This window comes from Mastigoproctus giganteus, chromosome 13 (assembly GCF_048544385.1).
Source record: "Mastigoproctus giganteus isolate SK-2022 chromosome 13, ASM4854438v1, whole genome shotgun sequence".
In the NCBI taxonomy this organism is placed as follows: Eukaryota; Metazoa; Arthropoda; class Arachnida; order Uropygi; family Thelyphonidae; genus Mastigoproctus; species Mastigoproctus giganteus.
Genome location: NC_143587.1, coordinates 140,618,293 through 140,631,010, shown reverse-complemented (window position 1 = coordinate 140,631,010; position 12,718 = coordinate 140,618,293). Strand labels below are relative to the sequence as shown.

The 12,718-nt window shown below is 36.9% G+C and overlaps 1 protein-coding gene across 1 annotated transcript in view; it reads left to right on the top strand.

The window, feature by feature from the left end:
• The window catches only part of LOC150076491 (uncharacterized), a 392,042-nt gene that overhangs the window by 151,580 nt on the left and 227,744 nt on the right, over window positions 1-12,718 (top strand). The gene's annotated exons all lie outside the window — the stretch shown is intronic.

Genomic DNA, 12,718 nt, shown 5'->3' with positions numbered 1-12,718 from the left:
TCATTGGTAAATATACAAAATAACAGTGAACCCAACACCGAACCCTGTGGGACTTCACTAATAACATTAGTCCACGAAGAGCAGCACCCATGGATTACCATCCCCTGTCTTCTCCCACTCAATCATCCCTTTATCCCTTGTAGCAAATTACCTTTAATACCATTATGCTCCAATTTGTACAGTAGTCTTCCATGCGCAATAGTGTCAAAAGCTTTCCTGAAATCCAAGTATATGATATCAAAATTATTTTTTGCATCCAGTTCTTTTGTAACCACATCATAATAACCAATCAGATTTGTCAGACAAGACTTTCCCTTAACAAACCCATGCTTTGTCTGAATTATAGCTGCAGTCTTGTCTAGATGATCCTGTAATGCATCTTTAACCAGTGACTCTATTATTTTACCTGGAACAGAAGTTAAACTAACTGGTCTGTAATTACTCATGTCACCCTTCGATCCGCCTTTGTGAATTGGCAATACATTTGCACATCTCCAGTCTGTGTGGACCTACCCTGAGTCCAAGGATGCTCTCATAATTATGGCTAAGGGTTTGCTTACTTCCTCTGCTGCCTCCTTTAATATAACTGGATAGATCCCATCCATCCGAGGTGCCTTTCTTATGTTTACCTTCAACAGTTTCTCCTCCACTTTGTTCTCAGTTATTACAAAATCATTAAGCACCCTGTTATAATTTGATAACCTTGTGGCATTTTCAAACCTTAATAACTCCTCATGTGTGAATGTAGATGCAAAATACTCATTCGGTTTGTTTGCTATCTAAGCAGGTTCATCAACAGTCGAACCATCGATATCAAGTGGACCAATCAGATTCATCCCCTTCCTTTTAGAGTTTATTTAAGTAAAGAAATCCTTGCTGTTTTTCTTAGCATCCTTTGCCAAAGATTTCTCGTAATCTGCCTTCGCCTGCCTAACCTCCTTTGTGACTTTTTTTTTTTTTTTTTTTTTGTTATTTGGAGCATTAGCAACTAAGGCCATATTGCTCGGGGATATGCGGTGGTCATTCCCGACCTTTCCACATCCTCTGTATTTGGTGGTGACGGGCTCGAACCCCGGTCTAATCAAGAAGCGTGTGCTACGCACTGCTGCTCCTTCCCACCTGGCTACGGAGGCGCCCTCCTTTGTGACTTGATTACAGACTAGCTTATATATATATCATAGGCTTCTGTGTCACCTGAAAATTTATATGCATCCCATGCATTTTTCTTCTCTGTTACGAGTCTCATTAGTTCATTTGACAACCATTTAGGCCTAAATCTTGAACGATATTTCTTAATAGGTATGAAACTTTTAGTAGCTTCCACTATTAATTCCTTGAATGCTTCCTACTTAGAATTTGCTGTTGGTAATATCATCAGTTGGTCCCACTGTACAGAATTTAAAAACACTCTGAGACCACTGTAGTCACCTTTACGGAAGCAAAAACCCCTTTCTTTACCCCTGATGGTAATTATATCTTTAAGTAAATCCCACATCAGTACACTGTGATCACTGCAATCTAATGGTTCCTCTATCTGCAAATTCTTAATACAAGAATGATCACTGCTGATAACCAGATCAAGAGTATTACACTCTCTGGTTGCCCTTATCGAACATCCTGCTGCAGATAACAATCATCCAATAAATCCACAAAAATCTTACTGGTGTGTGAGAGACCAATCCATAAGTTCCAGTCTATATCTGGGAAGTTAAAATCCCCCATTATAAGACATTCTGATTTACTAGCCCACTCTATTTCTCTGTACAATTGTTCATTGTACTCAATCGAGTCATTAGGCCTATAACACACTCCTACTCTTATTTTTGCTTTCGCGGTGCTTATGTCACACCAAAGTGACTTAACAGTGCACTATTCATCTATATCAACTGGATGCATTTCTTTTGATTTTATGTTTTTCTTAATTAACAGCATAACACCTCCCTTCCTATCCTGTCTATCCTTTCTATACACATTGTACTCTCCAATTTCCAGTTCTGCATTCCTTATATCTGTGATACCATGTCTCTGCTATCCCAACAATATCCGCTTTTAATGTCTTGACCAACACTTCAAATTCATCAAATTTATTTACTATACTTCTAACATTAGCATACATGCAAGTATACATGTACCTATTCTTATTATTAGTTACCCTAACACATCCCATATACCCACCTGTTTTACAAAGACTGCCATCAGTCCCTGAAACCCCCAGTACCCCTCGCTCCAAGTCGCTGCTTATTCTAATAGAAGTAGTGCAAGAATCACCTACACCTCTGCCTGCGGCTACTTTTAACCTTGCAGTCTGTGAATCCCCCCCCCAAGCTTGCAGTTTTACAACCCACCTAACACTGCCTTGATGGCATCAGCAAATATTCTTGCACCCTTTCTATCTAAGTGTATCCCATCCCTGTGGAAGCATTCTTTCTCCTGTTAACAAGCACAGACCAGGCTGAAAAAAATTCTACCCCTTGAGCCTTGCACATTTCTTCCAGAGCCGAATTGATTGACAAGGATCTCATCATGTACTCCCTCCTATCGTGTCTGGGCAGAATTGCAGACACTTTCAAATTTGTTGCAGAACACTTCCTTAATTCTGCCTAATGTTTAGAATAATCTAGAAATAGAGTAATTTTGGAATTCTGGAATATTCTAGAATATTCCAGAATTCCAAAAAAAAACGAATTTCAAAAAAAAAAAAACTGATGAACATTCTAGAACTCTGGAATATTACTCAAGTACAAGATGTAATTGCCAGTAAAATTGCATCTATGGGTTGCTTGGATCCAAATGACATCTTGGAGCCAAGTGCAAGTCATCAGTGTGGAAACTGCTTAGATTACTGTGAGCTGATGAAAGAATTGAAAGAAAAGTTTATGGTATCAAGTCATTCAGAAATACTTCAAATATTAACACTAGCTCCATTTAGTTGGTCCATAAAGAAAACAATGAAGAGTTTTGTGTCTCAGAAAAAATGGTCAAGAAAACTAGAAAACTTAAAGCAGAAGAAGGAATCATGGCCATACCTGGATAAAAGCTAGGAAAAAAGCTTTCTGAGCAAGTAAAGCAAAAGGTGATGGAATTTTTTGAAGATGATGAATTTAGTCGGATATTCCCTGGAAAGAAAGATTACATTTCCATTAGAAATGCAGATGGAATAAAAATGCAAACGCAAAAGCGACTACTACTCAGCAACTAGAAGGAAATGTTTATAACTTATCGAGATAGAAATGGATCTGACATTGGATTTTCTAAATTTTGTGAACTTCGACCCAAGTGGTGTGTCACAGTTGGCACCAGGAACACATTCTGTATGTGTATGCACAATCCATCAAAATGTCAAGTTAATACTAGCAGCAAGTCCTGTTGAATGTGATTACACGGTTCTCATCAGTAAAACAGTCTGTGATTTGGAGTCAAAAGATTGTATGCTTCATCCATGTGGAAAATGTCTAGGAATAGATTAGTTAAAAAGTTTCTAGAGAATATTTTTGAAAACAATGAACCAGAAGATATTATTGAATTCAAGCAATGGATACACACTGACAGAGATACACTGGACACAAAGCAATTAACAACAGAAGATTTTATCGAAGAGTTGAGTGCAAAGATATTTAACCTTTCCTGTCATCACTAACGCTTTCCTTTTCAGGAAGGCTTTTGATACTGTTGCACATGGAAAACTGCTGTACAAATTGGAGGGATATGGTATTAAGGGTAAATTGCTACAATGGATAAAGGGATGGTTGAGTGGGAGAAGTGAGTAGTAATCAATGAGAGTGTTAATCAATGGACACTGCTCTTTGTGGACAAATGTTATTAGTGGAGTTCCCCAGGGTTTGGTGTTGGTCCATTGTTGTTTTGTTTAATTATCAATGATATTATTGAAAGTATATCAGGTATAATGTCCAAGTTTGCAGATGATACAAAAGTTGGCAGGGTTATTAATGACAGCATGCTACTCCAACTGGATCTAGATAAGTTGGGCAAATGAGCTGAGAAGTGGCAACTGCAGTTTAGCATTGACAAATGCAAAGTACTGCATGTGGGTAGCAGTAACCGAAGAGAAACATACCAAATGGGTGGTACTACACTCAGGGAAGTGGAAAGTGAAAAAGACCTGGGGGTAATTGTGCAGTTGAATATGAAATTTGCTTAGCAGTGCAGACGGGCTGCCAGGGCAGGTCATGGAGTCTTGTCAATGATATATAGGAATTTTGCTATCAGGGAAAGGGAGGTGATTATCCCGTTATACAAGGCAATGGTCAGGCCACACCTAGAGTACTGTGTACAGGTCTAGAGGCCTCATTTTAGGAAGGATGTAAAGTTGCTACAATGAGTACAAAGAAGGGCAGCAAGCTTGGTGAGAGGAACAAAGGGGTGCTCCTACCAAGAAAGGCTTAAGTTCTGCAAATTGCAGTGGCTGGAGACTAGGCACCTGCTTGGGGATCTGATTGAGGCGTATAAGGCCTTGAATGGCTTGAGCAAGCTGAAGCTGACGGAATTCTTCCTCTTGCTCAGATTAATAACCTGAGGGGACACAGTTTCAAATTGAGGAAAGTCAGTTATAGAATAGATGTGTGGAAATTTACCTTTAGCCAGCGGGTAGTTGATTGGTGGAACAGACTTCCATTTTTTGTTGTGGAAGTTGATAGCCTAAATAAATTTAAGGCTGAGCTGGACAGGCATTTGGGAATGGAGGGGTGAAATGGGAGGGTTTTTTTTTGGCTGATTCTGCATAAGCTTGCTTTCTTGCATCATATGACTCATTGCTAAACATCAAAGCTACCAATTAAGGCAACAAAGGAAAGCCTAATGACAGGAGAATTGGTCATCTTGATGAATTTTTCATAAAATGATTCATTTATTGTGCAAGATGCTGTTCATGGGTTCCACTGGGAGAATAGCCAGGCTACATTGCATCCATTTGTCATTTATTACAATGATGTTGAACTTCAGAATATAAGTTTATGCATAATCAGTGACTGCCTTCGACATGATACAATTGCAGTGCATGTTTTTCTAACCAACTTAATTGAATATTTGAAGAGTTTCATGACAGAAATCAGGCACATGTATTACTTCAGTGATGGTTCTGCAGCTCAATACTGTACAAGAATTTCAAGAATTTTATTAACTTGTGTCATCATCAGAAGGATTTTGATATCAGTGCTGAATGGAATTTCTTTGGCACTAGCCATGGCAAGTCACCATGTGATGGAATTGGCAGAAGAATAAAACAATTGGCAGCACGTGCAAGTTTCCAACGTTTAATTGAAAACCAAGAAACATGTTTGAATTTTGTGATAAGCATGTGACTGGAATAAAATTCTGTTTTGTTTCTAAAGAGGAAATTGAGCAAGTAAGGCCATTTCAAGAGAAAAGATTTATGGATGGTTATACTCTTGATGGAACAAGAGAAAATTATCACTTCATTCCTATTGATGCAAAACAGATTCGTGTTTGCAAAGTATCAATTGAAACACCATCATCATTTGTAGCTCATGTAGATAGACAGGTGAAACCAATATTCAGTATGTGCCAATTGTTAATTTACAACCAGGCTAATACATGGCCTGTATTTATGACAATAATTGGTGGATTGGAAATATTTGTGAAATTTCATTTGAAGAACATGATGTATTAGTAAATTTCATGCGTCCTCATAGAGCAGCTCACTCATTTCACTGGCCTGCTAGACAAGCTGTCTGCTAGATTCCTGAACAACAAATTATTGCCAACCTTCCAGCTCCCAAAACAACAACAATGGGAAGATAATATAGCTTGCCTGAAGTAGTATCAACCATCATTGAAAAATTCCAGTCCATTATGAAGCAGTGATTCAATATCTTCACACTCACTTGCTTATTTCAAATTGTATTGTGTTTTAAATTAATTTTGTTGCAGTTATAACTTCTTTCAAGCTTAGAAACCAATAGAAAATCATCTTTATGCTTGGAATCCTGAATAAAGACCACTTTTCAGGCTTGGGAACTTGCACTAAAGAAACCCATGCAATTCCTTTTCTTGCCATTTGTGCCCCCCATTGTAAAAAATACACATCTTTTTGTGCATTGGCAATGTGTCCTTTCTGGATATATTGCCAGTGCAGGCTGAATTCATGCAGATGTTAAATGGAATGCCAAAAGAAGAAGGTACCAAAGGTTTTTATTTCAAAGTTATGACTTTCAAATTGCTTAAATTTGTCACGACAAATTTTTGGTGTCAGTTTTAGACCGCATTGTAAAAAATGTGGTTTTTCAGCCTGGACACCAAAAGTTTTGCATTCTCCGCCAAAAATTAACTAGGTATACCAAGTTTCAGAACACTACCTCTCACCGTTACAACAGTAACACTTAAAACTGAAAATGTTTTGTGATTTGCTCTGCGTAACACAAGTAACCTCCACAAAAAAGGTGCTGGTGCCTCAAGCATATTATATTTTGAACTGAATTTTTGCACAGTTTCTTTGGAAACCTGTTTAAACATCTACACTAAGTTTCAACAAAATTGAAGATGGTCGAGCAGGAACCATCCTCAAAAATTAGGCCATTTGACGACATGGAATCACCCTATCATTAAAAATTTTAAAAGCAGTAAAGGCCCAACACTGAATGCTGAGAGTCAGAGAGTCACACCTCACTCATAACATTATTCCATTAAGAGTAGTGGTCATTGATAACCATTTTTCTGTCCTCCTGACACTCATCCATCCTCTTTCCACAGCAGTTACTTTCCCCTAGCACCACACTGCTCAGTAATTTGTATGATTTGTATATAATGCAAATTATTTTCTTCATCCAGTTCCTTTATGACTTCCTCATGGTAGAGGAGGCCAGTAAATAAGAATGTTTTGTAGTGGGAAGTTTTAACTTTCCAGGTATTAACTGGAATTTGTAGTCACTTACTCCCACAATAGCTCTTTTCTACACAAGCATATTAGGGGAGGGAGGGAGGGAGAGAGAGAGAGAGAGAGAGAGAGAGAGAGAGAGAGAGAGAGAGAGAGAGAGCTGTACATTGGACTGATTATAAATAGATACTTCATACATTAGCATTAACATTCTGATAGAATCCCAATTAATAGTTGCTTCAGCTATGACCCATCTCAGTTTCTTTAATTATTCACTGTAATTCTTTTCGCTTCAAAGGTGGTACTTGTGCATATATCCACTTTGATGTTCCTTGTTAGAGACTTCCTAATTTGGAATTTCCTCTTTTTGAATTCCTCTGCCTTATAATCTCTCTATCCAATTCTGACAAATTCATTTGTTGCCTCTATCATTTCTCCCAACTCCACTAAATTACTCTGAGCTTTATGACTTCCTTTCTTTGAAACTACTTTCTCCACTATCACTTTTCTAGATTCATGGTCCCAGCTGGTCAAGATGTCGAGGCTTTTGCAATTACTGATAGCTTTACTTAGCTTGCTCGTTTACCTACCAGAATACCAGAAAATCCTATCCCCCCCCCCACACACAATACCCTTCATCTTTTTTTCTCAACAATAGCCCTTCCAAGCACACATTCAGTGTTAGTGAACCTGTAAGCACCTCAGATCACACTCTCTTTAATGGCCATTTTTAGCCTTGTGTTGCTTGGCATTATAGGAATGTAAAATGGGATGATCTGCAATTTCGTTTCTTTTTCTTGGTTTGAATTATGTTTTAAATCATCGGATCATAATGTTTACCTAGATCATTTCCACCCAAAAATCTTGTCCCCTAAACTTTGGTTTTTTTCAATAAATGTGTAAGACTGTTTGAGATAAGAGTGTAGCATATCACAATTGACTTGTATTGAAATCTGCAGCTTCATTTTCTGCCTGCACTGAAGCTCACAACAATTGCAGAAGTCCAAATTTGATTTTGAACAGGCCAAAAGTAGAAAACATGCTTTTTGTCCAAATAATAGTATAGCATTCTGGTCTCTTGTCAGCCACAACTTCTGTCCATCAGTATTCACACCTCTGTTACAATCTGATGATTTTATTGCATCTTCAGCTAATGACAAAGTACACTTACTAGCAGTCTGTTTTATTTTGAACATTTGTAGCCACAGAGCACAATCTAGGTAAACTAGATTGTGCTCCACCAGCCTTCCAACAGAAGCATGTTAGAATTCTGAATAATCTTGATTCTAAAAAAGCTTCATTCCTACATCACCTATCCTTTCCTTCCAATAATTTGGCTAGTAATTTATTTTAATTTATTCAAATTACCCACTTCCACAACAACAGAAGTTTGTTCTGATAATCATTGACCTGCTGGATAAACGCAAACTACTGCCCATCATCTGTCCTGCAACCATCCTTCCTTACTGTAAATTTATACCCCCTCATGTGTATAGTCTCAGCAAGAGGAAAAATGTCATCAGTATTGAACTTGCTCAATCCATTCAAAATCTTATCTTAAACACTTCAATCAGATTGCCTTGCAGTTGCCCGATCTCCAGATCTGAAATTTGCTGATCTGGAGACTTACTTTCCTTTTGTTCCCTTTCCCTTCTCTGCACCTGAAATAAAGCCTCCAGACTTGTATGCAGAACTCAAGATATAGACTAACCAATGTTTCATACACTGGAATAATCACCTTCTTATCCCTTCTAGCAAAGTTCTTATATGTCTTTGACAAAATTCCATAAGCCATCCTTGCAGCCTGTATGCACTACTCAGAGAATTTCATAACTGACTGTGCAATTATTCCCAGGACTTTTTCATTTTTCACTACCTTAAGTGTGATACCACACAGTTGGTACATTAATCTGGGATTATTGCTACTGACATGCAATACTTTGCATTTGTCAATGTAAAACTTCAACTGCCACTTCTCAGCCAATCTGCCTAATTTTTCTAGATCCTGTTGCAGTAGCTTTCCTTGATTACTGAAATTACCACCTTTCCAACCTTTGTATACCTGCAAACTTGGACATTAAGTCTGATGTGCCTTGATCACTATCATTAATAAATATAGAAAATAACAATGGACCCAGCACTGAACCCTGGGGGACTCCACTAATAACATTAGTCCATGAAGAGCAGTGTCCATTAATAACTACTCTCTGTCTTCTCCCACTCAGCTATCCCTTTATCCATAACAGTAACTTGCCCTTAATGCCACACTGCTCCAATTTTTATAGCCGTCTTTTATGTGCAACAATATCAAAACCTTCTCTGAAATTCAAATATATGATATTAAAATTATCTTTTGCATTCAATTTCTTTGTTACTGCATTATAGTATCCAATCAGACGTGGTCAGGCAAGATCACCTCTTAACAAATCCATGCTGTGGTATAATTGGGCATATTGCTACATGATGATCATGCATTACTTCTTTAACTAGTAACTCCATTATTTTCCCTGGAACAGACATTAAGCTGACAGGTCTGTCTTTTGTGAACTGGGGTTACATTTGGATATCTCCAGTTCACAGGGACCTTCCGTGAATCCAAAGAAGCTCTCATTTTTTTGGTTAATGGTTTGCTTAGCTCCTTTTCTGCCTCCCTTAATATAATTGGATAGATTGAGTCCATTCCAGGTGTCTTTTTTATGTTTAACTTAAACAATTTCTCTTAAAATTTCCTCTCAGTTATTACAAAATCATTTAGCTCCCCATTAGAGTTTGACGAACTTGTGGGTATCTGCTACAGAATTCCTCATGGGTAGTGAATGTAGATAAAAAATATCTATTCTGTTTGTCAGAAACCTGAGCATTATCATCGACAGTTAAACCATTAACATCAAGTGGACTAATGGGATTCAACCTCTTCCTTGTTATTGTTAATATAAGTAAAGAAGTCTTTTCTCCTTTCTTTGAATTCTTTGCTAGAGACCTTCTTATAATCTGTTAGCTTGCCTAACCTCCTTTGTGACTTGATTACAGACTAATTTATATCTACCATAGGTTTCTGTATCTCCTGATAATTTATGTGCATCCCATGCATTTTTCTTCTCTGCCACAAATCTTCTCAGTTCATTTGACATCCATTTAGGTCTAAGCCTTGAACAGTATTTCTTTGTTGGTATGAAAAGCCTACTTTACCTCCCTATTCAGGGAGGGAGGTAAAGTAGCTTCTTTACCTCCCTGAATACTTCCCATTTAGAATTTACTGTTCTAATCAGTTGTTCACACTGCACAGAATTTAAAAACTGTCTGAGACCACTGTAGTCACCTATACAAAAGCAAAAGCTCTTCCTTTTACCCTTGACAGTAATTATATCTTTAAGTAAATCCTGTGTGAGTACATTGTAATCACTGCAACATAGTGAGTCTTTTACATGCAGATTCTTAATGCATAAAGAATCACTGCTAATAATCAGATCTAGAATGCTGCTTCCTCTTGTTGCCTCTGTAACATACTGCTGTAGGAAACAGTTATCCAATAAATCCACACCAGTCTTGCTGTGAGTGACCAACCCACAAGTTCAGTCAATATCTGCAGTATTAAAATCCCCTATTATAAGACATTCTGATTTACTGGCTCGCCCTATTTCTTTGTATAGTTTTTTTGCTATAGTCATCACAGTCATTAGACATATAACACACTCCTACTCTCTTTTTCGTTTTTCCAGTGCTTATGTCAACTGATTCAGCATTGCACTGGCCAACCATGTCGACTGGATGCACTGCCTTAGATTTAATGTGATTATTAACTAAGAGCATAAGCCCCCTCCCTCGTCCTTTCTGTGTACATTGTACTCCCCATATTCAAATTCTGCATCCCTTATGTCTGAGTGATGGTATGTCACCTCTCTCTCTACAATGTCCGCATTTGATGACTTAATTAGTACTTCAAATTTATATGCAAGTATACAAGTACTTGTTCTTACTCTTAAGTACCCTAACACAGCCCATGTATTTTCTTTTTCCCTGATAACCCACAGCAGTGCTTGAAATTTGTGACACTTTGCTTTCCAGCCTGCTGCATGTTTCAATAGCAGTGCAAGAATCACATCCATGTCTGCCTGCAGCTCTAGTTAATCAATCTGTATCTCCTCAAGCTAGCAGTTTTCTGTTCTGCTTAACACTGCCTTGATAGCATCAGAAAATATTTTTGCATCCCTTTTATTTAAATGTATCTCATCCCTGTAAAAACAGTTTCTCAGTGCCAAATTGATTGACAAAACTCTCAACATGTACTCCCTGCTGTCCTATCTGAACATAATTGCAGACACTTAAAATTGTTCATTTAACTAAAAAAAAAAAAACCAAGCTTATTCTGTAGATGTTTTTATTTCCAATGCTTTGTGTGTATTACAGCCTGCAGATGTGATGAATATGAAAACAGGTTGACACACAAAATCATTAAAAATTTAATCGCAGAATACTACCACTCAGTGAATTTACCATAAGTTTCTTTATGCATAATATAAAATAAAACAAAAAAGAAAGCATTGGTGCTAGTCTACATGTTGTACCATCAAGGTGATTTCTATTGTGATATAATCTAGTGAAGTGTTACAACTTCACAAGTTTAATACACTCAGTACAGAGGCTAAATGACTTTATGAATAAATTTGATAAATTGCAAACTTAGTTTGGCTGCCAACTGACTTCTATCATGAATTCCTAAGACCAAAGGATATTTCTTCATGGTAATCAGAAGTCTCCTGACTTGAAACTGAATCCATAGATAGAAAGTTGCCAAACTGTGTTATAGTATAGAAAGCATTAAGTTAAATATTATTTATCTTTAACTTAAATATAATTGTATTTGTCAAACCAATTTGTCATTCAATAATGCCATTTGGAAAACAAGTTTTTTGAACCAAATTGAAAGAATTGCATTGAATTAAAAAAAAAAAAAAAAAACCACCCAATGTTTCCAGTACTTCTCGATATCTTTGAAAGTAAAGAAATAGATATTTTCAGACCAGTTCTATGAATTTCAATGTTTGAACTTATCAGACACTATTATGAAGGAAAAAATAATTAATATATGGTGGCCCTTGGTCGAGGAATTGATAAGCACACTAAGTAGCTGAAATATAATGAGTTATCCCAATTTATTCTTTGCATTTTAATAATTTCTCATATCACTGTTGAGTGTCAGAGAATATTCAGCCAGGTGAAAAAGAATAACTGGATTCAGAGCTTCTCTTTCTGGTGCAGTTTTGTAAATACCCTTGATAGCCAAGCCTAAATATCAGTATCATTGTTATAAACAAAAATTTGATTAGAATTTCTGGAAAGATTCCAAGTCTACTACAGTATCTTTCTTGAAACACCCATTATCAGAAGATATCTAAGAGACAATCTAAACAGAAATCTGTAGAGAGGAAAATATTAGGTGAGCTAATATTTAAAAGTACAGCCATAGGACTGTTTGCCAGTACAGTATGCTTAAAAGTACATTGTATCTTTTCAGTGAAATTTAATTTCTAGTGCAGTGTGGATTTAAAAAAAAAAATCTGCTTTTGCCAAAAATTCCATGTTCCTTTTTTTTTTTTTTTTTTTTGGAAAGAATTCCTGCTTTTTCACAGAAGTTTTTTGCCTGTTTTGTCAGAAAACCTCCTCATCTCCTGCCTGGAATAATTAATTTCCAGTTTTCTGAAAGTCAATAGTTGGCAGCTATCTTAATAAAGTGGTGAGGAAATATGTAACCTGCATTAGTTATTTATTATTATTAATTGGGAAGAAATGTGTCAGAACACACACACGCACTAGCACACGCACACAGAGATATTATAATAGTGAAAATTATAATAGTGAAAGAAACAC